We start from the raw sequence: 27,849 nt of genomic DNA, 5'->3' as shown, positions 1-27,849 counted from the left end.
CCATTAATAAAACCTGATTTGCTGTGGAAAAGAGGCTGTTAAACTCCTTTCTTATTGGCCTGAGAGAAATAGCTAAAAAGGTAGTTCAGAAGGGAGGAAACTTTGCACCTAGAGGTCCCTCATTATTTTCTGAACCCAATATTATGGCGAGCCACCCAATTAACTCTCCCCATATTAAATTTGGCCCCTACAGTATCTAACATTAAACCCTTGTTCAAAAATACCCAGCTAGTGTGATATGATTTGTTCTTGATAAGTCATGCTGGTTCTTAATAATCATTGCTTCCTTTTCTTAATGCTCATGAACAATCCCTTAATAATATGTGCCAGAATTTTGTTAGGAATGCAAGTCATACTCATCTACTTCTGATTTGAAGAATTCTTCTTCTATTAAAAAAATTAACACAACTTCTACTTGTATCTTCTAGCATCTCTCTAATTCTCCACAAACTTTCACTGATAACAAACACCTCGGCCATCAGGCTCACAGGTTCTCAGTACACTGAGATGTTTATCGAGGAATTATGGCTAGAACTGAATGAAAGGATATAAGTGCTTTCTTCTCACTGATTCTTCTTTATGCTCATTCTTGAGAAGTGAAATTCAACTGACAAATTATTATTCTGGTTTTCTGTGACTAAGTTTGTTTTGGTACCCCATATATTTTGATACTTTTCTACCATTATACAAATTAATTTAAAACAATAATTCCAGTTAATTAACTATTAATACCAACAATGTGTCAGTAACACTGAATGTATAACCAATAAAATTTATACACTGCAAAAAATTCTGTTGTAGCTAACCATGAGATCACACAAAGTGCCTTTTACCTATCTGTTTAAGGGAGTAATAACTAGACGATCAGTACATCCAAGAAATTCATTTTGATAGACAAAATCAACATCTGTAATGGAAACTACAGTTTGGTCCAAATCTTCCTTAAATAAAATCTGCTCTGCTTTAGCCATTCAAAATCCGTTGCTGATTTAATAATGCATTTTTACCTTTAAAAACACAAAATTTAAAGTTGTTACTATGTTATAATGTCATGTTTCATAAATGCTAGAGTAATCATAATAAAATTTAAAATTCTGTACTAGGTTGTCTATCTAGCATATTATTTTTTTTATTTTGTTTTGTTTGTGGGGCAATGGGGGTTAAGTGACTTGCCCAGGGTCACACAGCTAGTAAGTGTCAAGGGTCTGAGGCCAGATTTGAACTCAGGTCCTACTGAATCCAGGGCTGGTGCTTTATCCACTGTGCCACCTAGCTGCCCCCCCTATCTAGCATATTATGCATACCAACAGATATGTGGTAGAAAAGTATGATTGTCTCCTTTTGGTTAGCATCCAAAGGTGCCCCAGATGTTAATTTCCTGCCTAGTAACTTGTAAGAGTGGTGGGAAAGTGGATAAGGAATTTTTGTCTTATCTCTGCCATTATGTATAAGAATTTATTATAGCAGGATAATGGAAGAGCCTTTGGTGATTACTTGTTAGGTGGTTTACAACTTCCCACTCAGTGAAATTTCTAGACCGGAGAGTGTGGTAAAAGTTTTAAGAGTAGGTTTGCGATAATGGAGAGACGCCAGTTTTTTAAGGACCACCCTTTGGGGAGGAGACCAACGGCATGAGCTACACACACCAGTCCGCCTGCTAAGCACTTGACTCCGGAGTGTGAGCTTAAAAGGCAAGGAGGAGAACGGAAGTGAGAGCTCTTTCCTGCCTACTGCTGGTCCCTGGCTTGTGCTGTAACAGACAGACGCTGACTGGAGTTCGACTCGGCCCAGCTCGCGGTTAGCAGCACACGCTTTGACTCAGTCCTCTCTCTCTCCCCAAAGGTGGCCTTGGGCTTTTGGTGAGGTTTATACAGAATATTGACTAAGCTTAGACTTATTTGTTTTGTATTTCTACTTTCCTATCCCTCTAATCAACATCACCTGGTAACTATCACACAATAAAGCTCTAACTAGAAACCAGAAGCTTCTTCCATTTTCTAGTCTGGGAGATAAATTAAGGGAAAGGTTAAGAGGGAGATTTATGATCTAATATTCAATTTTAAATCTCACAAGATTTAGCATTTGTTTTCCATGGAAACCAAAGGGCATTCTTTGGGAAAGTACTAGAGTTCCTAAATGGTATTTTGCAAATGAAATTGGGCCCTAGATATTTTTGTCAAATTAGTATTTTCATACACACACACATGTGACAATCAAAAAAGAAGAAAATGGGACACATACAACAGGCATGAAAATATGTATGGCTAGTATACTGTTTATTGTTTTATACAGTAAAATTATTTTTAACTTTATGAGACCTATACTTTACCAAGTCAATCGAAAATATCTCTCTGGTGTACGTGGATAGTAATTAGGGTTTCAAATTTCACTCTATCAAATTTGGTTAGGTCATGAGTTGTCTGACCAATGAGAACATTTAAAATATCCAAAAACTTCTGATTTGTAACTTGCATAATTTTTCTATCATCTTTTGCATTATTTAAGGCCTCTTCTGCATCATGTGTCCACAACATTGAATTCCCAGCAGTCCTACCTAGAGATTCAAAATATGGAGAAAATCACCTAATATTTATAAACAACTAAACAATTTATATACCATAAAGTTTATTAACCAATCATTACCCCTAAGGTAAATATTTTCTTCCCCCTCATTTAAGCTAAAACATACATGCTATCTTTTTTTTTTTTTTTTGGTGAGGCAATTGGGGTTAAGTGACTTGCCCAGGGTCACACAGCTAGTAATTGTTAAGTGTCTGAGGCCAGAATTTGAACTCAGGTCTTCTTGAATCCAGGACCACTGTACCACCTAGCTGCCCCTAATGCTATCTTTAATGCTATTTGTTTTGCCAGGCTTGGGCCCTAAGGGACTGATTAGACTGCATAGAAGTTGATAATTTTAAGCATGAGCATAGATCACTCTTGATTACAGAGAACCAAATGGTGTGGAGAGCCTTATATAAACAATCATCAAGAACAAACAATATCTCTTTATAGTTTAACAACAGTTTATTCCTGCTCAGGCTAGAGTTGGTATTGACTGGGAAGCATCTAATGGGCAGGGGCTTGGAGAGCTGAATCTGTATATCTTTGCTGAGTGTTTGTATAATCTCTAGTGGAGGGTTTTTAAAAGTTATTTACCTAATTGATTTAGTCTCTCCAGACTGTGAACTTATATTGGGGCTAGCCTGTACCTGGACTAATACACAAACAACCATACACCCAGAGGACCAATCTCTAATGATTAAAGAAACAAAACATGATATGGTAACAAGAAATATATGCTGACTGATATGTTAATTTATAATTTATGGAAATAAATTAGAGTATACTTTTCTTTTAGACATGTTTTAGAAGGGAAAAATTGCTGATAATTATAACATTTCCCATTATTAAAGCTGGGAAAATACTAGAACCCCATTATAACCACAAGCATGGCTAGATTTTGGCATGTCCTATAATATATGACACTGTGGATGACTTGTGGACACTTTTTGTGTACGCCATGTAATGCAGGTCACTGTGTGGTAGTGGCAGTACAGAATAAGCAGTTCAACTCAGTTTCCGTGTGGCCTTCAGTAAGACCACTCATTATATGACTTCTCCTGTGAAGGAGGACAATAAATGAATTGTCCACTAGGCAGTGACCCTCTTGAGCCACTAACTTAGTTAATAATCTTTTTTTTAACAAGCAGGCCACTTAAAAAAAAATTTTAAACATTTCTTTAAAATTTATAGATTTCTCCCCCCACCCCAAGATATAAAAAAATCACCCAACTCCTCAGCCAGCAGTACTGCCTTCCACAATTTGACTGCAATCCAACTTTTCCAACCTTATTTACTGTTATTTCCTTTCACAAACCTTACCTTCTTAAACTTGATATTCCATGTCCTAAATCCCTGTATTCAATAGGAATTCTTCATTCCATGACAGATGAGGTGCCTATAAACACAGCTGCAAGTTCAGGCATGGCACAAATATATCATACTCTTTTCACATAAATTATTTCTACAATTATTTTAAAATATGTTCTCACCTGTGCTGAAAATGGTATAGGAAAAGGTAAGAGTTGGAAACCAGTGTCACTAATTTGATAGTATGCTGATCGAATGACATTGTGCAGTGAAGACATTTGCACTCTTAACACGTCTAGAAGCCAAATCTCTACTGGACCTTGTGGCCATGACTGCAGTATCCAACTGAAAAAAAATTAATGAATGCTTATTACAAACATGTTGAGCTGTAATTAGTAATTTACGTTATACAAATTCAGTAAATTCATTGAACAGTTCACAAGCATAATAAGCACCATGTAAAGAACTGAATTTAATTCTTCATATCAAAATATTTAAAATAGCAATAGATGTGAAATTTTAGAGACTCAAAGCAACCTTAATGATCTTTTAGTCTAACCTCCTCATTTTATAGCTGAAGATACTGAAGCACAGGAAAGTTAAGTGACTTGTCCAAGGTCACACTGCTAGTTCGTGGCAAAGCTAAGATTAGACTCTACTTTTACATTGCTCAATGCCTTCTCACAACATTTTCTATACTTATTTGATCTTTACACATTGGAAACATCCAAATTAATAATCTCATCAATAATAAAATTTTAAGAAGCCCAAATTACTTGAATTTTTTCTCCTTCTCTTGAGATGACTGTTAACATCCGATCATAATCCTTTGCATGAAATTCCCACTTCATTTATGTTATCAGATACAGCAGGTAAGTGTTGCTGAAAAATAATGAAACATTATGCAGGAGAGTAAGCAAAAATAATCATCAAATATTTTGCAAAGTTATTGAGATACTATCAAAATAGGATTTGAGTCTCTTTCCAAAAGAAGATTCAATCACAGCATTTCCGTCATTTATATCTCTACATTGCCTAACTTTCTGTTTATCATCTTTTTTCCTACTTCCTCCATAAAATTGTATAAGAAGAACTGGATAAGTATGAAAGCAATATTTAAGGCTGCCAGACCAGGAGTGGGCTCAGTACTGATGTGACAAGGGAAATAGTGAAGCAGATAATTGCTGTCTCTTCTACCTCCACCCTTTCAGATACAACCTTCTTCGGCATTGGGGGTTAAGTGACTCGCCCAGGGTCACACGGCTAGTAAGTGTCTGAGGCTGGGTTTGAACTCATGTCCTCCAGAATCCAAGGCTGCGCCACCTAGCTGCCCCAGAGAACTACTCTAATATGGCTCTACTTTAGTTGATATCCATAAGGCAAATAAGGAGGGCCCAAATTCTATTCAGAGTAGAGACTAGTAAGCTGGGGGGTAATTGTTCTGTACTAGTGACAAATAAGTGATAACTTTTAATCTGTTTTAATTTTTCCTATAATCTACAGGGTTTTAGAACAGTAAATAGAGTAAATTCTATGATAAACATAATTCACTATTTTCTCCCCTTCTTGAACTTTCAAAAGATGAATCCTTGACTTATGGGGGCTGAAGCCATGATGATAGAGGAGAGAAAGCAGCCAACCTTTCCCAACATTCCCCCCCAAAACTTTAAAATAATGCCTCAAAAAAGAAGCAGAGCCAACAAAAGGTTAAGGTAACACATTTTTCCAGCACCAAGACAAATTAGGCGGACAGAAGGAGAAGTTTGAGACACTGGGGTGGGGGTTATTTCATGGCAACACAAGTAGTGGGTCTTGGAGGTGACAACAACAGCAGCAACTTTGAGAGCTCTCAAACCAGTGATATTAAAGTGTTCTGGCAAGTGGTCAGAGACTACAGAGGATCTTTGTGCCAAACACTGTCAACGCCATTGCCCAAATCCACTTTTGAATCACAATTCCACTGTGGAGAGGAGTGTTTGCTTTCTCCCAAGGAAACAGGGGCCCTGAGGAGCACTATCAATTCAGGTCGCAGAGGGAACAGTGATGACACTATCTCAGATGAACCACCTTTGGAAGCAACCAATTTCCAAACCCACCCAGAATTAACTCTGAAAAATAGCAGTATAAAAAATCCTGAAGCTTGGGATAGATGCCTCTTCCCAACCCCACACAAGTTGTTATTGTTCAATTATTTAAGTAGTGTCCTACTGCTTTCATGACATTATTTGGGTTTTCTTGGCAAAGATACTAGAGTGGTCTGTCATTTCCTTCCTCCAGCTCATTTTGCAGATGAGAGAACTAAGACAAACAAGGTTGAGTGAATTGCCTAGGTCACATAGCTAACAGTGTCTGAGGGCAGATTTGGGTCTTCCTGACTCCAGCCCAGCATTCAACCCACTGTGCTACCTAGAACCCCAAGAATTGAGTCCAACTTTAACATAAAATTCAAAGTCAAGAAATAGTCTGGAAAAATGAGCAAACAAATGAACAAAAACCTAACCATAAATAGCTAATATGTTGCCAGGGAAGATTAAGGTACAAACTCAGAAGACAATTATGTCATAATAGCTACAAACAAAGCCTCAAAGAAAAATGTGACATTAGGTCAACAAGAATTCCTGGAAAAGATAAAAGTGATTTTTAAAATAAAATAAAAGTAACAGAGGGAAAATTGGGAAAAGAAATGGGAATGATGCAAGAAAATTATGAAAATACAATTAATGGCTTAGTAATAGGTCCAAAAATATTGAAGAAAATAACACCTCAAAAACCAAAATTGGCCAAAAGGAAAAGGAGGAACAAAATTTCACTAAAGAGAAGAATTCCTTAACGAGTAGAATTGGGCAAATAGAAAAAGAGGTACAAAAGCTCACCAAAATAATTCTTTAAAAATTAGAATTTGGCAAATGGAAGCTAATTACTCTGTGGGACTTCAAGAAACAATGAAACAAAGTAAAAAATGAAAAAAGAGACAAAGAAAAAGTGAAATATCTCATCATAAAACAACTAACATGGAAAACAAATGAGGAGAGATATTTGAGAATTATGGACTGCCTGAAAGTCATAATCAAAGAAAGCCAGCTAGATATCATATTTTAAGAAATCATAAAGGAAAGCTGCCTCAATATTCTAGAACCAGAGGGCAAAACAAAGTTGAAAAGAATATACTAATCACCTACTGAAAGAAATCCCAGAATGAAAACTCCCAGGTCAAGAGAAAATACTTTAAGCAGCCAGGAAAAAAAACCCAACATTCAATATCATGGAGCTACAGTGAGGATCACACAGATTTATCAGTTTACATTATAAAGGAGCAAAGATCTTGGATTACAACAAAAGTCTGAGGTTTATAACCAAGAATATAAGTAACCAGGAAAACTGAGTATAATCATTCAGGGAGGAAAATGGATATTTAGTGAAACAGAGGACTTTAAAACATTCCTAATGAAAAGCCCAATGCTGAATAGAAAATTTGACATTCAAATACAAAACTCAAAAGAAGCATAAAAATGTAAATATGAAAAAGAGAACTTTTTAAGAGACTCAATAAAGTTAAACTATTTACATTCTTATATGGGAAGATGATACATGTAACTCCTAAAGATTTTATCATTATTAGTACACTTAGAAGGATTCTACATAGACAGAAGGCACAAGAATGAGTTGATTGTCTTGAGATGAACTCCAAAAAATTGATGGATGAGAAAAGGGGATACACTGGGAGAAAGGGGAAGGGAGTGGAAGGAAGGAGAAAATAATGTCACGTAAAAGATGTGCATAAGGAAGAGTTTCTTACACTGGAAGGGAAAATGGTGAGTGTGAAGACAAATGCTTGAACTTCATTCTCATCTGAATTGGTCTAAATATGGCAGAGATACACACACACACACACCCCCACACCCACACCCACACACACACTCAACTGGGTATAAGCATCTAGCTTACCCAACAGGAAAGTAGGAGGGGAACAGAAAAAGAGAGAGGGAAGGGGGTTGATAAAAGGACAGCGGATTAAGGAAGGCAGTGGTTAGAAGTAAAACAGACTTTTGAGAAGAGAGAATAAAGAGAAAGCAAAATAAACAGAAGAAAATTGGATGGAGGGAAATGGAGTTAGTAATAATAATGTGAATGTGAAAGGAACGAATTCACCCATAAAATGGAAGTGGACAGCAGAATGGATTAGAAACCAGGAGCCAAGGTACTGGAGCAGAAACTGTTATGATTCAGTTAAAGTAAAATGGAAGAGGTAGCGATCATGATCTCAGACAAAGCAAAAGCAAATATAGATCTAACTGGAAGAAATCATCAGGGAAACTACATTTTCTTAAAAGGCAGCACAGATAGTAAAGTAATTATCAATATTAAACAAATATGCATGAAATGGCAGCACATCCAAATTCACAAAGGAAAAGTTAAATGAGTTATAGGAGGAAACAGTAAAACTATATTAGTGAGGGGGGCAGCTAGGTGGTGCAGTGGATAAAGCACCAGCCCTGGATTTAGAAGGACCTGAGTTCAAATCTGACCTCAGACACTTGACACTTACTACCTGTGTGACCCTGGGCAAGTCACTTAACCCCAATTGCCTCACCAAAAAATAAAAAACAAAAAACAAAAAAACTATATCAGTGAGGGACTTCAACTTTACCCTCTCGGAACTATATAAAGCTAACCATATAATAAATAAGAAAATTAAAGTGATGAATAGAATTTTAGAAAAGTTATATATGATAGATCTCTGGAGAAAATTGAATGGGAATACATGGCTGTACTTAGCTATATATAGCACCTTCATAAAAATTACTTAGGCATGAGTGTATAATAAAAACTTCACAACCAAATTCAGAAAAAAACCAGAAATACTAAATGTATCCTTTTCAGACCATAATGGAATAAAATTATATATAATAAATGGCCATGGAAACAAATGAAAAATTAATTGGAAATTAAATCATCTAATCTTAAAGAATGAGTGAGTCAAATTGTAGACCAATTTGTAGAATCAATTTCATTAAAGGTAATGACAACAATGAAACAATATACTGATATTGTGAGATAGGTCCACCTAAAACAGTACTTAAGAGAAAATTCATTTTCTAAACATTTTTATCAATAAAGGAGAGAAAGAACAGATTGATGAATTGGGCATGGAACTAAAAAAACCAACAGAAATGATACAAATTAAAAATCCCCAATTAAGCCATACAATGGAACTCCTGAAAATCTAAAGAGATTAATAAAAGTTGAAAGTAAAAAGACAGATAAACTAATACATAAAAATAGCTGTGTGACCCTGGGTAAGTAATTTAAACCTGTTCACTTCAGTTCCTCATCTGTAAAATGAGGTGGTAGGAAATGGCAAACCACTTTATTGATTTGGATTTGATTGAAAAAATGGAAGGAAGGCCAAGCCAATAAAATAAACTGACAGTTCTATGTAAATTAATTTTCTTATTCAATGCAACATCAATCAAACTACCAAAGAATTATTTTGTAGGGTTAGAGAAAAAATAATAACAAAATTCATCTGGGAAGAACAAAAGGTCAAATATATCGCAAGGGAATCAATGAAATAAAATGTGAAGGAAGGCAGCTCAGCAGTACCAGATTCAAACTATATATACAAGCAGTAAACCATCAAAATAATCTGGTACAGGCCTAAGAAATAAATGACTATCATACAAGAGTAAATGAACACAATAATCTAGTGTTTGATAATCCAAAGATCCAAACCTTTGGGGGTAAGAACTCATGTAAGGAAAATTGCTGGGAAAACTAGAAACAATTTAGCAGAAATTAGGTATAGACTAATATTTCACACTGTACTCCAAGTCAAAATGAATACACATGCTTTAAAGGGTAATTATGCAAACTAGGGGAGTAGGTAAAGTTTTACCTGTTAGTTCTATGGATAAAGGAAGAAATGTATGACCATAGAAGAGATAAAAAATCATGGGAAGTAAAATGGATTATTTTAATTGAATGAAATTTTTTTAAGTTTGGCACAAACAAAGCCAATGAAGCCAAAATCATAAGGAAAGCAGGAAACTTGGAAAAAAAATTTACAGCAAGTTTCTCTGATAAAGATCTAATTTCTCAAAGAAAATAATTGGAACTGAGCCAAATTTATAAAAATAAGAGCCACCCCCCAATTTATAAATGGCCAAAGGGTATGAACAGGCAGTTTTCAGAGGAAGAAATCAAAGCTATCAATAGTCACATAAAAATGCTCTAAATTATTATTGATTAGAGAAATACAAACTAAAACAACTCTGAGGTATCACCTTACACCCATCAAATTGCCTAACATGATAGAAAAAGACAGTGAGAAAGGCTGGAGCAACTGTGGTGAAATAGGGTCAACAATGCACTATTGGTAGAGTTGTGAATAGCTCCAAAAGTTTATAAAAGTGTGCATACTCTTCTACCCAGCAATACCACTGCTAGGTCTGTACCCCAAAAAGATCAAAGAAAATGGATAAGGATCTATATGTACAAACTATTTATAGCAGCCTTTTTTGTGTTGGCAAAGAACTGGAACCTGAGGGGATGCCCATCAATTGGGAAATGGCTGAACAAGGTGTGGTGTATAATTGTGATGAAATACTATTGTTCTATAAGAAATGACTCACAGTATGATTTCTGAAAAACCTGAACAGACTTATACAATGTAAAGTGAAATGAGAAGAACCAGGAGAACTTTGGACACAGTAACAGCCATACTGTAACGATGATCAACTATGGAAGACTTAGCTACTCTGATCAATACAGCGATCCATGACAATTCCAAAGGACCCATGATGAAGTTTTCTTCAGAGAGAGAACTAATAAACTCTGAGTGCAGATCGAAGAAAACTTTTTTACTTTCTTTATATTTATTAATTTTTATTGGGATTGTTTTCAACATGATTAATATGGAAATGTTTTGGATGACTTCACATGTATAACTAACATATTGCTAGCTTTCTCTAAGTGTAAGGGTGGGGCAAGAAGAAGGGAGAGAATTTGGAACTCAAAAATTTTTTAATGGATGTTAAAATATAAATAAAAATAAAGGAAAAATAACAAAAAGATGAAGCCTTTTTTTCTTTGTGGTTAGTGTGAAAAGAAATTTAATAAATGGTAATGAGAGCATACTTGTATTGTATGAGAATCACTTGCTTGTCCAAGAATTTCCAGGAGAACTGGATCAGATACAAAGAAGAATCTGGGAAACAGGAGTCGCTTCTTCTCCAAATACCTACAGGGAATAGTACAGGGAAATTCATGTTAAGTTTTTTTTTAAAAGCTCATTATGCTATTCTTACAAATAACTTATCTTTTAAAAATATAATTGTCATTTCTAAATAGATAACTCTCCTTTTTTTTTTGTTTTGTTTTGTTTGTTTTTTTTTTAGTGAGGCAATTGGGGTTAAGTGACTTGCCTAGGGTCACACAGCTAGTAAGTGTTAAGTGTCTGAGGCCAGATTTGAACTCAGGTACTCCTGACTCCAGGGCCAGTGCTCTATCCACTGCACCACCTAGCTGCCCCAATAACTCTCCTTTGTTGAACCAAAAGATATAGCTTTTATTACAACGAATAAGAAACAGAGGGAAAAATGTTGTTCAATAAAACTAACCAACACTTCTGCTAAGTCTGACAAGCTATGTAGTGTTCCACACCTATATTCTCCTACCTCTGCAAGGAAGGAAAAGGTACATTTTTGTATCTCTTTTTAAGTGCCGTGCTTGCCATTATGATTAAACATTCGCTATGTCTTTTTAAAAATATGTCCATTTATATCACCATCTTTTTCAATTATCAAGACTAATATAAGTATTTATGTGAAATATTAGCTTTCCAATGAGAAAACAGCAAACATTTGTACATTTAGTGCCCATTGTCCCCCAAAAGACATTTCATACATAAAGGAAATTATGACAGTACTCCTTTTTTTCTATCCTATACTCATAAGCGATACCCAATTCAGCCATAAAAACTAGCAAACAAGTAAAAGCAAAACTGCTTTAAAGGCTTTAGCATAAAGTTTTTCCATTTCTTGCTGTCTTTCTGTTTGTCTCTTTCCTAAATTCATAGTGTTTCCTACTTTTAATTGGTTCAGATCAAGCTGGGACCATGCTGATTTAAATCAGATACTGTATGTGGTTGAAGCTTATCAATAAATTTTTCTTGACGTTATAGATCACTTATGTTTCTCTATACCTGAAGGTTTGACAAGAAGTACTTTATGCCTGTTGACTAGACTTTAGATAGTCTGTCCCTGTCCCTGTCTCTGTCTCTGTCTCTGTCTCTCTCTTTTACAAAGTTATAAGCAAAAGAAAAAAATAGGCTCCCATAATTCTGCAAATTAAAAATGGTTAGTATTATGATTTGATTTAGGATTTTTAAAAAGCCAACACAGCAATGAACATTTACAAGGACTTAGGGAGGAATGGAAAGAACAAATAAAGGAGGATGAATACATAAGTAGGCCACAATCTTGCAACAATAGTGTCAGAAGAACTAAAGCTCAGAACAAGGTAGTAAGTAAATTGGTGAGGAAAGCTAAGAACAACAAAAGGGCCTTAAAAATGCAGTACTGTAGAAATGAGGAGGATAGAAGAATGGATAGGATTGTTTCTCCAGATGGATGGGACAATACTGATTGACAAAAAGGAAAAGAATTGCTAAATTCTTATTTTTCTTTGTGTTTTTTTTTCTGTCAATGAGAATGACCTGTAGCCTGGAAAGAAATGAACAATGATGGATAATATAGGGGTTAGTTATCAAGAAATGTAGGGATGTAGCAAAAGAGCAGCCTAGCTACCTTTAATAAGTTCAAGTCACCAGGCCAAATGACTTAGGTAACTGGGAAAAATGGCAGATATGACTGCTGGGTTATTAACAAGTGATATCAAAGTTTGTGGAAAATGGAAGTAGGACCAATTCCTTTTTTGACAAAATTACTAGGCTAGATCTATCCATTGGTATGGAACTCTCTCCTCATTGGTGGAGATCAGTGCCGTGAGCTTGTGTGAGGGGCAATGAGGAGTTAGAATGAGATAAAAGACAGATATAGTTTCTTCCAATTCTTCAGTCTCTTTGGGTACTTCTGGCTTCCAGATTCAAAAGAGAAGATGGAAGATGCCAACCCCACTTAAGGTTGCATAAAGGAGAAAAAGACTCTGGGAAGTAGCCAAAATGAGAGGAGCTTCATCATGTCCCTATTCCCAGCTTACTACACTAGAGACTTTAAGCAATTTTCCCTTGGAAAAGATCTGAGACATTCTCTTGCCTGAACAGAGTTACCTTGCTCTCCAATGGGAGAGTTCCTTCTCTCTGTATTGCCTGGCATGTATTTTCATATATATACTTTCTCTGATTCCTGTTTTGCTACTGATTTGGATGAGGGTTTCTTTGCCATTTGCCATGTGTGTTCACTGTGGAACTAGTATTTGGCAGAACTGGGGTCAAGCCTTGAATATAAACTTTGGGGTTTTTCCTTTCCCAATTAAAAAACAACCATCATAAGTTTCACTGGAACCTAAAAATCATATCCTTAGACTAACTATTTAAGGAAACAGATACATAGAATTCTAGCCTAGAACTTCCTCTCTCTGAGGAGAGCTGAGGGGCCTGGCTTCTGGCCCCCCCTGAGGCAGGAATGGAAGTCTCCCTTGGGGAAGGGTGGGAAGAGAAAATGCTAGAGATTTATCTCTTTTGGCCTTCCTGAAAGCCACACAACAGCCCTTTTTCCCCAAGGAATACTATAGAGAAGGGTTACCTGGATTTTAGCAAATTTTGACAATGTCTTTCATATGCTATTCTTGTGGAACAGTTTGGAGGTCTGTAATATAGAGAACAGCAATTGAGCTATTGGTCTGTGAATCAGCTTGAAAGGTCCAAATCTTAGACTGACATTATTTACTCCTATCTGCTAGGCCTAAGTCAATTTATTAAGCTTTTATGTATTTTCTTACACTTCTATTTCACAGGATCCATTTCCCTACTCCTGTACAAGATAAGGAGGATTTAATTTTGAAACTGTGATAATTTCCAAAGACAACAGTTTCATAGGATGAGCTACATAGACTTGTACGGTAGGCCTGGGCACACCCTCCATATAAACCTATGCTCAACTATACTCCCTATCCTATGGAAATTAGTCTCAGTAAAAACAAAAACAAAAAACAAAACCACTCAATAACCTAGAGGTGTCAGTATTGCTGCTTGTTGTTGTTTGTCCTTCATTCTCAAAGAGAATGACATCAGGGTGATTGGGGTTAAGTGACTTGCCCAGGGTCGCACATCTAGTACATATCTGAGGTGAGATTTGAACTCAGGTCCTCCCAACTTCAGGGCCAGTGCTCTATCCACTGTGCCACCTAGCAGCTCCCAGTATTGCTTAGGAAGTTCTGAATGACTCCTATTTCTGTTTACTTTTGTGGATAAACTTTATTAAACTCCAAAACTGTCCCTCTCATGTAATCAATTCCTAAAAACCTCAGATTCAAAACTGAGTACTGATCAGCCTATCCACCAGGCTAATATAGTTTACAATTAATTCTACAATAGTACAGTTAGAAGTGAACTCAGAACTGTTTGAATGACTTCACTCAAGCAATCATTAATGTTGCCAACTTTGTAGGGGGTCTACTTGGGAGTGCCCCAGGGGCTTGTGCATGTCCTTGCAGTGCTTAATGCATAAACAGCATAATGATTAAATCTGAAGGTGACCCAAGGTCTGGGAGGATAGTTAACGAGGATAACTACCAGACTGGTGTAGAGCCAGGACATTAAAGAGCATTGGGGCTGAATCCAATCAGATGAAATTTAATCAGGATATACATGCAAAATATCCTATTGTTGGGTTGGGAAAAAAAAAATGCCAGCTGCCTAAGTCAAAAAGAGAGAAGAGGTGTGGCTAGACAACTGTTCATTTCGACAAAGATCTGGAGGGTTTCAGTGGACTCACGTTCAATAATATTCTACAGTAGGAATGTGGCAGTCAAAAAGGCTAATAGAAACATCTTTAAAGTAACAATTAAGAAAGACACCAGTATCCAGAAAATAGGAAGTTGGTGGTTCCGAGGTACTCTGATGTGTTCTGATCACATTTTGTATTTTTGTTTAGTTTGGGGGAGTCACATTTTAGCAAGCACATCAGTAAGCTTGAGAACTTCCAGAAGACAGCTACAAGGATGTTAAAGGGTCTATACACGGATCATATAACATAAGAACCAGAAGAAGGACTTGGAGGAAAGAAAACTGGCGGCAACATGACAGCTGTCATTCCATATTTACTTTGAAATAAAAAGTTCCCCCCTTCTCCATTTTCTATGTTTTATGGATTTTTTTTTAAAAGGCACGACATCAATTCATGCAGCTGGATTCTCTGAGGTATTCTTAAACTGTAGTACTTCTAGCTTCAGGGCAGCTAGTGGGCACAGTGGATGGAGCACTAGCCTTAAGGTTGGGAGAACCTGAGTTCAAATTTCACCGTTAGACACTTACTAGCTGTGTGACCCTGGACAAGTCACTTAACCCCTAATTGCCTTAAACACGTGGGGCATCTCTAGTCATCATGATGTATATCTTGCCACTGGATCCAGATGCTCTGGAAGAGACAGTGAGGTTGGTAACCTTGCATAGCCCTCCCTCATGTAAATTCAATTCACTGCAAGTCATGACATCACCCTGATGTCATGATCCTCTTTGAGAATGAAGGACAAACAATAACAACAACAAAAAAACCCCCAAACTTCTACATTAAAGTACTTTTATGTGGAAAAGGAATTAGACTTGTTCCAATAAGTCCCATATTTTGGATCTAGGAGCAATGGTAGCAGCTACAAAGGGACCAATATAGTCTTGATGTAAGAGAGGAATCTAAAATCAGAATGTACTGCCTGGTGAGAAAGTAGATGTCCCTTCCTTAAAAAGTCTTAAAGGCCAAATGGATACTTCTTAGATGTTTTTTTAAAAGGATGCATGTTCATGCATGATTGAGCAACATGGTTTCTGAGGTCCCTTCCAATTCTTTTATAATTCTGACACTGGTAAAGGTATATTTGAAATGACAACTTGTACACACCCTGGTAAGCGACTTCTGACAATACTTCCAACTGTTTCATGTAAATGAGGCAAAAGTTGCCCCATAGTTTCATCTCCAACACAACAACTGATTACATTAGGATTCTCGTGAGCTCGCTGCAGTTATTTTTATCCATGACTTGTCAATGTTCTGAAAACGTTTTGCTTCCTACAACACAAAAACATCCTCTTTAAAAGATTGCTACTTGGATAATTTAATAATCAAAGTGGCTTAAGTTAGAACTTCATAATTTTTCTCCGAAATTAGCATCTGAACTTTCAATTTATTTAAATGGTTTGAAAGTATTTTAGTGACACTCTATGAAGAGTTGATTTAATTTTCCTTTAAACCTTGGAGAAAACAGCTTTTTGAAAAAAAGTTCCTTAAAAATAATTTCAGCTTAAGCATTACCAAAGCAAATGCATCTCTTATTTTTATATAGAAAGAACATTTAAATTATCAGAGGAATTCTTCCTTTCATTAAAACTCACCTTTATTAATTTATATATCCTTTGGAAAATGGTAACTTTGATCTAGTTTTTTTTTTAAAAAAGTAAAATTAGGGGGCAGCTAGGTGGCACAGTGGATAAAGCACTGGCCCTAGATTTAGGAGGACCTGAGTTCAAATCCGACCTCAGACACTTGACACTTACTAGCTGTGTGCCATGGGCAAATCAATTAAACCCTCATTGCCACACCCCCCCCCACGTCCCCCCAAAAAAGTAAAACTTAAAAAATTGGTATGAATGATTTCAATTACAAAAGAAAATTGGAGATGTTGAGGGTATTCTGTGGTTTGTTTTTTGTTTAAAAGTTGTATTGACACCTTTTGTTTTTTATGCCAGTCATTTCCTGATATACAACCTTGCCATCATCCCTTGAAACAACAATAATACAGGTCAAGCAAAACCACACATTTCACAATGATGCTCTCTATTAGTTTCTTACCTTTCTACTAAGAAGAGTAAATGTATTTCATTATCTATTCCATGGGACCAAGATTAACCAATACAATTAATCTGAGTTCAGTTTACTTTGACTATAGCTTATATGTATTACATTACTGTACTATGGTCACTGTTTTGTCTGCAGGGCATTTTGAAAAATATATTTTTCATCATTTTCAATACATAAACTTCTTTATTTATAGGCTAGCAATGTAGGAAAGTCATGTTTATATTTTTGTTTATAAAATTTTTAATGGTGCATATTTCCTTTTAATGCAAACATGAAGACTGTCAATAGAGTATACAGAATCAATATAGTGGTTGAAATTTTTCTTTAGTCACTATGAGGTTTCATCACAGTCTGTCTACAATTTAATAAAGTATATGAGTATTCTCTATTAATGCAGATTTTGGAAGTCCTCCCACTTTACAAAATAGTCTTCATTACTTGCTGTAGCCTAAATATTCACTTAGTGCCAACCTTCTAGTGATGAGCTCTTCCAAACTTATCTAGGCGAGTCCTTTTAAGACAGAAACCTAGATAGTTGTCCTGCTAATATTTAACACCTCTAGTGCCCTCTGGACCTGCCATTCTTATCTCAAGAATTAATAGAAATTGTTCATTATATAAGAGAACTAAAATTATTTAATGCACCCCAGAGCCCAATGTAAATAATACAAGGCACTCTCTACTCTTTGTGTTTATTGGTCCCACTTCTCTCTACTAGTATAAATAACTAAGAAATTTGCTATATGAATTGGTGGGTATTTCTGCATCTTTACACTTATTCCTCATTATTTTATAAAGTTTTAGTATCTGTTTACCTGAGGTAATTGTTTTGCAATATCTCCACCCACAAAAACAGCTTCAAGATAAACCCAGAGGTTTTGTACAACCAACACTCTTCAATTATATCTGAAGAAGTTGGACAGATTAAATACCCAATTCTGAATACTCTTTTTAAATGGAGCATTATACCTAAAAAAAACCACATGAGTGTTAAAGAGAATTAAGGAACTAATATAGGACAATTGAACTAAAAAGAGGAAAAAAGACTTCGAAAATTCTAAGGTTATGTTTTTCAGTTTTTTTATTTATTTTACATTATCCTAAAAGTCAATCTTAGAGTCAGAATGATGTTGATATAAGTCCTTCCTCTGACACTGATTGGTGTCATGACCTTGGGCAATTCACAATCTCCCAGAGTTCTAGGCAAGTTTTCTAGTTAGTGCCAGAGCAGATCTGCATTGATAAAGGGAGTTTCCTCACTAGAAGATCCCTATACCAGTGAAATAAACACAGGTCTGGACTCTCACCTCTTCCTCCCAACAAAAACAAACAAACCCCCCCACAAAACAAACAAAAAACAACCCACATGGTTGTATTTAGAGTATGTATTGAGATTTTTACTTCTTTGTGAAGGAAACTTAATTTTCTATGTCATATAAAAAGTTTTATTTTCTCTTTTTTTATACCAAAAGTGCCTCTTATTTTGGGTGCTTTCATAACCCAAAAGTTCCCTAGTAATTACGGTTTTCTCTTCCATATTGCCAATTCCCTATTATGGTTTCAATATATTATGGATAAGCATAAGAAATTACATGGGAATTTGGGGGTAGTTTTGTGGAAGGCACAGACAACATGTGAAGGCCAGTAGACAACACAGAAAAAGTTTATAAACTTTTTATAAAATATATGTATAGTATTGTATAATATCAACATATTTTATGTTTTAATACCATAATAATTTAGATTTCTTTGGTATGATGGGGATAATATTTCCATAACTGACTTTACAGGGCTAAAGCACAATATAAATTTATGATTTATAGCATCATCATATTTACTAAATCAATTACATCATTATTACTTCATCTCTCCACTTCCAACCCAAAAACTTGATAGTCAAATAGTCAGAAAAACTTCCAGAAAAGAGGGAAAGCACAGTAATTAAAATTTGGTACTGTGTAGAGCAATGGCAGGTCTGCTCCTAATGGTCATTGTTACTCCCATCTTGCTTCATTTGGGCAGGGCTGGACTAATCCCAAGGCATGTAACAATTGAACTGTGATCCTACTTCTTGGGTGAGAGTGAAACATATTTATATGAGGAACTAGTATAGCCCTTAGAGCCAAAAGCAAAGAGAGGAACTGGCCTGTCCTCAGCACCTCTTGTTGGTAAATGTTCAACAACCAAGTGGGATGGAGGAGGAAGAAGATACACTTTGCTTAATTTTAATCTGCATTATTAACATTTTCTCTATCACTTTCTTAAGTCTAGACAATTAACAAAAACAATAAATCATGCTCAGATTCATAGTGTTTGCTGATTTACAAGATATAAATGTTCTCACTGAAAATTCAACACTTCAACTACAAAAGCAGAGCTGGCTCTAGCTCTCTCTCTCTCTCTCTCTCTCTCTCTCTCTCTCTCTCTCTCTCTCCTTCTTCCCTTCCCCAGGAATTCATTCATCTTAGGCCAATTACAAAATCATTATGAATGATCTGCACAGCTAAGTGAATATTCCCTTATTTGGGATATATTATATAGGAAAGCCCAAACACAAAAATTAAATCAGGCAATTATCCTGGATTCTGAGGTGTGAAAGCTGCCCAAGTTCTGTGCAAGGGTCATTGGTGGATTCGGCCAACTCAGAGGGAGAGCCTTCTCATGTGGAAAAGAGGCTTCTCAGGATCAAGCTCAACCCTACTGTGGACTGCATGAGAGTGTGTGTGTGTGTGTGTGTGTGTGTGTGTGTGTGTGTGTGTGGGTGGGAGTCTTTAGCACGATCAAGACAAGCATTTAATTTGACCCCTCTGCAGCTACCACCCCACCTTCTATGGGAGTTAGAGGTGGGGATGGGAGTGGACAGGGGCCTCTCCTACTGGGGTGGGCTGACCTGGATTTAGGCCACTTTGAGTGGGAGGGATGTGATTGTTCTGGTGATCCTGCCTTGGCTGTAGAGCATTATGGGGGTGGCCTGCTAGGGGTTGGCAAAGTCCTCTTAAGAGGTGGAAAAAACCACAAGTGGACTGAAGTCATCCTGAATTTTCTCCCCAACAGCAGGATAGGACCTGTAAAGTGCTGAAATGACTGTCCATCAATGTCATGCTCCTGCTCTAAGTGCCTCTATCCCACCTCTAAAAGCCATGGGATGGGATCCAGTATCTAGGGGATACATAACAATGGTGGCTGCAGCAGTTACAAAGCACTTTAAAATTTGCAAAGCACTTTGCTTGTATTATCTCATTGAATCTTCACAATAACCTTAGTAGGATGTGGTGTGATTATTATCATCCCTATTTCACAGGTAAAGAAATTGAGGATGAGAGAGGTTAAGGGACTTGCCCAAGGTCACATATTCTGTCTAAGGCAGAATTCAAACTCCAAGAATTCTGGACTCCAAGTCCAGAGCTCTCTCCACTACGCCCCCTATACGAGGTGTCTCCCTCAATGCCTCTGAAACCTCAGAAATACTAAAATGGTATTTGGAAGCATGCTTTTTTGTTCTCTGTTGCCTCAGGGGTGGGACTAGAAGTAGTACATTGAGATCTGCAAGGAGGCAGATTTCTGCTGCTGACAGGCGGCTTGGCTTAGAGCAGGCCAGCCCTTAACAACATGTTCCTGGTACCCTGGGGGCCAATGTTGATACAGAACCTAGTCATGTCATATAGCTGCAAAACTAGACTGCAGAAAGCAGTTAAGATCAACAAACAGGAAACTAGAAACTGAAAAAAAAAAATCTGCAAAATGACCTGTTACTTAGCAGAGAACCTAGGACCATTAAACTGTCTTCCATCAATGTAATAATTTCTGCTGATTCTGTTCCTTTTAGCAGTAGTTCTCCTTTTCCCTTAAATGTGGAAAAACTCAAAGTCTGGTTGGTCCAGTTATCAATTACTTGAGCCAGTTTAGCTTCAATATCCTTTTCCTTGATAGCTGATATACAAATATCCTACAAAGAAAAAATGAGAAAAAAGGAATATTTCTTCAGACTTTCATTACTTTTATCTAACGAGATGTGGAGGATTTCCAAACTCTAAGCAATATAAATTCCAAATCCCTTCTGGAGTAATTATATGTAGACCCTGGACACAGAATAAGTTAAATAGGCATATTCTCTCCTTAGTTATTCATCCTCCTATACCTCTCCTTTTCCCCCAATGAATCATATATATGTATATGTATATATATGATTGTTATTAGGAAAATAGGTACATATGTAGATAGACAGACAGATAGAAGGATGGATGGATGGATGAATAGAGGTGGAGGGAGATGCCCTCGATCTTCATTCCTAGGCTTCATTTTAGAATTAGAAGGAACCACAGAGATCATCTAGCCCAATTTCTTAATGTTAAACATAACCAAAAAAGAACTCACATTCTAGAGCCCAGGGGTATAAAAGCAACCTTTATGTAAGATCAAATAATTCAATATAGGGGTACATCTAAAGACAACCTGAGTTCACATCCTGCCTCAGACACATACCTGCTGTATGACCCTAGGGAAGTCATTTAACTGCTGTCTGCCTTATTTTACTCTTCTATATGGGGTTAATAATAGCACCTACCTCCCAAATTGTTTTAAGGATAGAATGAGGTAATTTATAAATGCCAACCATTATTGTCCCATTTCAATCAGAAATCTATTACGGACCTTAATCACTAGGTTCCCCACCCACCACATACCCTCCGTCTCTAGGTTTTTTTTTTTTTAATTTTAGTAGAAGCAGCAGGGGTGAAGGAGCAGGGTAGAGGTGAGGGTCCCATCATGACACTACTCAAAAAAGTTCAGGTGCCATCTCGTTTTATAGCTGAGGATAGTGGGGCCCAGATAAGAGCAGTAACTTTCCCAGGATTACAGAAGTAGTGATCATTCATTCTTCATGCCGATTTTTTTCATACCAAAGTATTTAACTGTCACAGTTTGACTTAATTATTGCTGCAAATATAAAGATCATTCATTTGTCTAAGCTAGGATGACATTTTTGATATACATAATTATGCTCATACCTCAATATCATCTTTGTGTCTAAGGAGTGGTGCCTCCATGATATTTCTCAAACAAAAAGAATCAGATTCTACATCAAATGAAGTTCCTGTTAGTTCTGCAATTCGATCCCAATGTCTTTGCTTCATTGCCTTGTTAGTCATCATTTCCAGCAAAGGACATGACTCACTGAAATCATCGATTCTTTTTTTAAGATCCAAATAAGCTTGCCAATCTTTCAGTCCTTTGGGAAGTCTGCGACACCTTTAAGAAAAATAACAAAATATTTATTTTACTAATAAGTTTCTTCACTTAGGCTAAATATATCAAAAAGGGAATAAATCAATGGTGACAATGTCAATGTGAGAAGCATTATTTGACTTGCCTTTATTTCTGAATATTAATTCCTGTCATATTGAGAGAAGTTTTTCATATCTAAACTTTTTGGTTGGCTATGCAATTTTTTAATTAAACAGTTATGTCTTGAGAACCATATGTAGAAACAACACTACTCTGTACTCTTTGGTGGAAAATGAAGGAAATAATCCTTACCCTTGAGGAGTTTACAGTCTAGCAGGGAAGACACATCAAATTGGAAATTACAAAGCTATATATCAGCAAGCCAGCAGATATTTAGATATTAGAAAACATAGAAAAGTCATCTTAAATGTGTTTAAGCTCACCTATTTTGGAATTCCTGAAGTTCTAAGTTAATGCTTTCAATATCCACATCTCCCCAAAGTATTTCATAATAACCACTGATGTTACCCATTACAGTATCATATAGTCCATACAGCTTTTGCAGCAAACTCAGTTCCTTCCTAGGTATGAGAAACCAGTTGTTATATTTATTCAAATACTTTACAAAAGATATGCATAACAACACACATAAAGAAATTCTGAAATGGAGGTATATGTTCATATGTATATTTGTGTACACATTAATATATTTATGTATATATGCACTAGGATTGTGTGTGTAAAACAAATAGACACACACTCATACTCACACTCAGCTTCCAGTAACTGAAAGTTGGCATAGTTCTAGACTAGTTTTAGCTATACTTTTCTCTATTGGCATTAGGACCACACTAACAACCATGCATCCAGAAGATTCAGGAGTCCCTTTCAAGATGAAGCATAGGATCAGAATCTTCAAGCTACATAAACTTCTAAGTCTTGTATTAAATGTTTTTGCTTTTGGATAAGCCCTGTGATTTCATCTGTGCAGGAAATTGTCCAGTTAGTAACTCCCTTTAACAATGCAGATCAGCACCTTCTTAGCAATTTACAGACTGTCCTGGGATCCTGACAAGTTAAATGACCTGCCCAGATCATACAGGCAGTATGGTAGGAGTAATAAGTGTTTTCAAAGTCTTTTTATGGATTAGTTGTCCCAGAGAAGCAGAAGAAAGTACTTCTTGCGTTTGATTTGTCTTTTCTCCAGGAGTAGATGATAAATGCAGCAAGAAGGAACATTCTTTCAGAAAACTTGAGAGAGATTCTCTCAATGTAGTCAGTACTAGCATTAAGTATGTTCAATTTGAAATATGCCTACAACAGATATACATTTTCCAAATCTACCTGGTTTTATGTAAAACTTCATAGTCAGTGACAGGCAATCCAAAGAGTTGTTCACCAGATGAGTATGTAACAAATTTCCTCCATAGATCATCGAAATTTGCCTAAAACGAAATGATTAAATAATGTAAAATTAACTTAGATACCACTGATTCCGAATATAATAAGCACAGAGGCTTTCATTATATTTTTACATTAGATATCAAAAAATTTGCTGGTATATAAGGTACATGTCCCCAAGATTTTAACAGTAGAGCCCAGAAGACATGGCCAACTAGGCTGAAAAGACTTTGAGTATAAGGCTGTATATACACAGGGTTTATATGTGTCACCTGCAACCCAGTCTAGTTAAGTGTAGAGAAGCTGGCCACCAGGTCATGATTTTTTTTTATTATGGAAATATATAGGCATTTATTATTACTATTATATGTCTAGGCACCATGCAAAGCATTTTTACAATTAATTATTTCATTTGAAACTAACAACCACCCCTGGAAAGAAGGGGTGATATTATTATCCTTACTTCACAGTTTAGAAAGCTGAGGCAAAACAGACATTAAATGACTTGCCTAGGGTCACATAGCTAGTAAGTATCTTATGCTAGATTTGAGCTCAAGTCTTCCTGACTCTAAGCCAGCACTCTGTCCACTCTGTCACCAGTACCTCTACAAATTGATAAAATTAGGGATTCGTTGAATTATTAAGGATACACATAGGGAAGTAATTGGTAGACAAAGTTTGAAAAGTAGGGCCTGCTAAGCAAATTAATATTTAGTTATATTTCCACATAACAAAATTATTACAAAAAGCTTAGATGGAATGTAGTTACTTGAGTACGAATTCTTTAAGTAGTTAAAATCATTTCCCATATATAATGTTTTTCCTACAAAATTCAGTCTTGCCTACTTGGTCCCCCCCTAAATTATTCATTTCATTCATTCATTCATTCATTCATTCATTCATTCATTCATTCATTTATTTATTTATTTATTTATTTATTGCAAAGGCAATGAGGGTTAAGTGACTTGCCCAGGGTCACATAGCTAGTAAGTGTCAAGTGTCTGAGGCCAGATTTTAACTCAGGTCCTCCTGAATCCAGGACAGTGCTTTATCCACTATGCCAGCAAGCTGCCCCCCCTCCAAATTATTTTTAACAGCAACAGGCTAGGGCAGCTTGGTGGCATAGTGGATAAAGCACTGGTCCTGGATTCAGGAGGACCTGAGTTAAATCTGGCCTCAGAGCACTTGACACTTAACTAGCTCTGTGACCCTGTGCAAGTCACTTAACCCTCATTGTCCCACCCCACCAAAAAAACTTGCTTCTAAAAAAATTGGCTAACTGAGATATGGCAACATTTTTATCAAAACTATTTTTACCTGAAATATCTGTAGTCTATTGCTGGCTTCCTGAGGTGCTATGTTTGGTACCATGGGACCTTCCTGTGATAAACAGTACAAAGTACACATATTAACTCTTACTCAAGATAATTTATTTGGTGGCTTAATTAGCTTGCCTATTATCTCCTTGAATGATCTATGCAATTTATAAATTTATAATTTTTTCTTAAAATGAAAGTGTCTTAATTCTCATCCCTCTCTTCTCTTATGCTTATGGTTTTGACATTATTCTCAAAAGGAGCTTGACGCATGAGTACAGGCTACAATTTAAAATGACAATCAAAGATATGGAAACATTTCATGCTGTGTGGTTTGTACTGACAGCTATTAAAGATTTATCTGTTTCTAGTTTAGCTGAATGGTTAAAAAGGGAGATGACTGACATAGTTCTGTCAACAACTTATCTTCCATGACTTCTATGCAGAGGAAGGAAATATGACTCAAGGTAAATGAAATCCTTTGAAGAGACAGAAGGCAGGCATACTATCTATTTTACCATCCTTTGATTTCACATATTGTATGGAAGTTAAGTTACCATGAGATTATGTGAAATATTTTGCCATGAATAAGGAATCAACTCAGTGATTGAAAATGTTGTTATAAATCTTCAGTGATCTACCTTCTATAGAAGTGTCAACAATGGGGTGCCCAAAACTCTTTTGGGTGATATGATTCCAAATTGATGGGGATGAGGAAAAGAAAGGTCTTTGGGGGTTTTGTGAAAGGGGATACAAGTGGAAGATGAGTTTCTATGTGGCCATATGCTACCAGATGTGTGGAAGGGGGTAGATGCCTGTTCTATTCCCCCCTCTCTTTGTACTGGTGATGGGGAAAGAGGATTTAAAATATATAAAAGCTTTAAGCATTTTTAAATGAACTGCCTAGAAGGGCTATTCTCTTCGACTAGCTATATCTTTAAGTTACAACCCATTATCACAATGGAGAAAGAAATGCATTTGAACTGTGGAGGCAAAAAGGTATGGCCAGCGTGCCCATTAGGTGGATTGATATTCTTCTGACTACAAGGGAGTAGCATTTATCCAGGATTTTTAAGGAAAAGAAGCAATTCAAGTAGTTCTATAGTCTTATTAATTAGCCCTCCTTATTATGAAGCTACAGAATGATCACATGCAAAAAAAGACACTAATTTCTCTTTAGCTATTGCAACTTCTTTACTTTGTTGTACTTTTTTCCTATTTGGGAACCCATAAAGTAGCAGAAATTCCCCCCAACTCTGCTTTATTCTCTAGTCGTCTTATACTAATGACAACATTCCCCCCCAAATAAACCTATTTCATTTTATGTAATTACAACAATCTATCTTATCATGCAATATTAAAGTACCAGTTCGTATTGTTCTGCAAAGTTGGTAACATCTTCACGAAAAACTTCAACTGATTCAAGTAGATTGCTTTTAAATTTGGGCTGAACTTGAACTAGTTCATCTTGAACCAAGCACTAGAATGGAAATAGATATTAATGGAAAAGATATAATCTTTTGAGACTGTATAAAATAATAAGTCATAAATGCAGTCAAAGCAGTCAACATTTGAGTGTTTGTGTGCTTAAGACTGAATTGAACACTAAAAGGAAATACAAAAGTAATAGAAGATCATTGTATTGCTGAGAATAGCTAAGTCATTCACATTTTTCATCTTACAAAAGTGCTGTTAATGTGTACAACATTCTCCTGGTTCTGCTCACTTTACTTTATATCAGTTCATCTGAGAGCTTCCAGGTTTTTTCTGAAATCATACTGGTTGTCATTTCTTATGGCACAATAATTACAATCATATACCACAACTTGTTCAGCCAAGGGCATTCCCATAATTTCCAATTCTTAGCCACCACAAAAAGAGCTGCTATAAATATTTTTGTGCAAATAGATCCTTTCCCCCTTTTTTGGATGTTTTTTGGATATAAACCTAGCAGTGGTATTGCTGACTCAAAAGATATGCATGGTTTGGTTGTCTTTTGGACATAGTTCCAAATTGCTCTCCAGAAACGGTGGATCAGTTCACGACTCCACCAACAGTGCATCAGTATCCCAGTTTTCCCATACTCCTCCAACATTTATCATTTTCCTTTTTTGTCATATTAACTAATCTTATATGTGTGAAGTAGTACCTCAGAGTTGTTTGAATTTGTATTTCTCTAATCAATAGTGATTTAGAGCATTTTTCCTTTTGACTAAAGGTAGCTTTGATTTCTTTTGAAAACTTCCTGCTCATATCCTTTGTTGTTGCTGTTCAGTCATTTCAGTTCTGTCTGACTCTTTGTGACCCAACTTGGGATTTTCCTTGTCTTTTAAAAAATTATATTTTTGCCAATTATACATAAAAAATTCTTAGGATTCTTTTTTTCCAAAAATTAAGAGCTCCAAATTATCTCCCTCTCTCCTTCCCCTCTCCACTCCTGAGAAGGCAGGCAATTTGATACAGATTATACAACATGTGCAGTCACACAAAAAATATTTCCATATTAGCCATTTTTTTTTGTTTTCTTATGATTTTTTTTGTGGGGCAATGGGGGTTAAGTGACTTGCCCAGGGTCACATGGGTAGTAAGTGTCAAGTGTCTGAGGCTGGATTTGAACTCAGGTCCTCCTGAATCCAGAGCGGATGCTTTATCCATTGTGCCACCTGGCTGCCCCCTGTCGTTTTTTTAATAATAAACATTTTTATTTAAAGTTTTGAGTTCAAAATTCTATTCTTCCTTCCCTCTCTCCCCTACCCACTTCCTAAGGCAGCAAGCAATCAGATACAGATTACATATGGGTATATATTAGCTATGTTGTGAAAGAAAATACACATCAAAAAAATCCCAAGAATAATAAAGCAAGTTTAAAAAGTATGCCTCAATCTGCATTCAGACATCAATTCTTTCTCTGGAGGTGGGTAGCATTTTTCATCATTAAGTCCTTCATAATTCTCTTGGATCACTGTATTACTGAGAATAACTAAGTTAGTCACAATTCATCATCA

Source organism: Dromiciops gliroides, chromosome 4 (assembly GCF_019393635.1).
Source record: "Dromiciops gliroides isolate mDroGli1 chromosome 4, mDroGli1.pri, whole genome shotgun sequence".
NCBI lineage: Eukaryota > Metazoa > Chordata > Mammalia > Microbiotheria > Microbiotheriidae > Dromiciops > Dromiciops gliroides.
Note: the sequence above shows the minus strand (reverse complement) of the source record.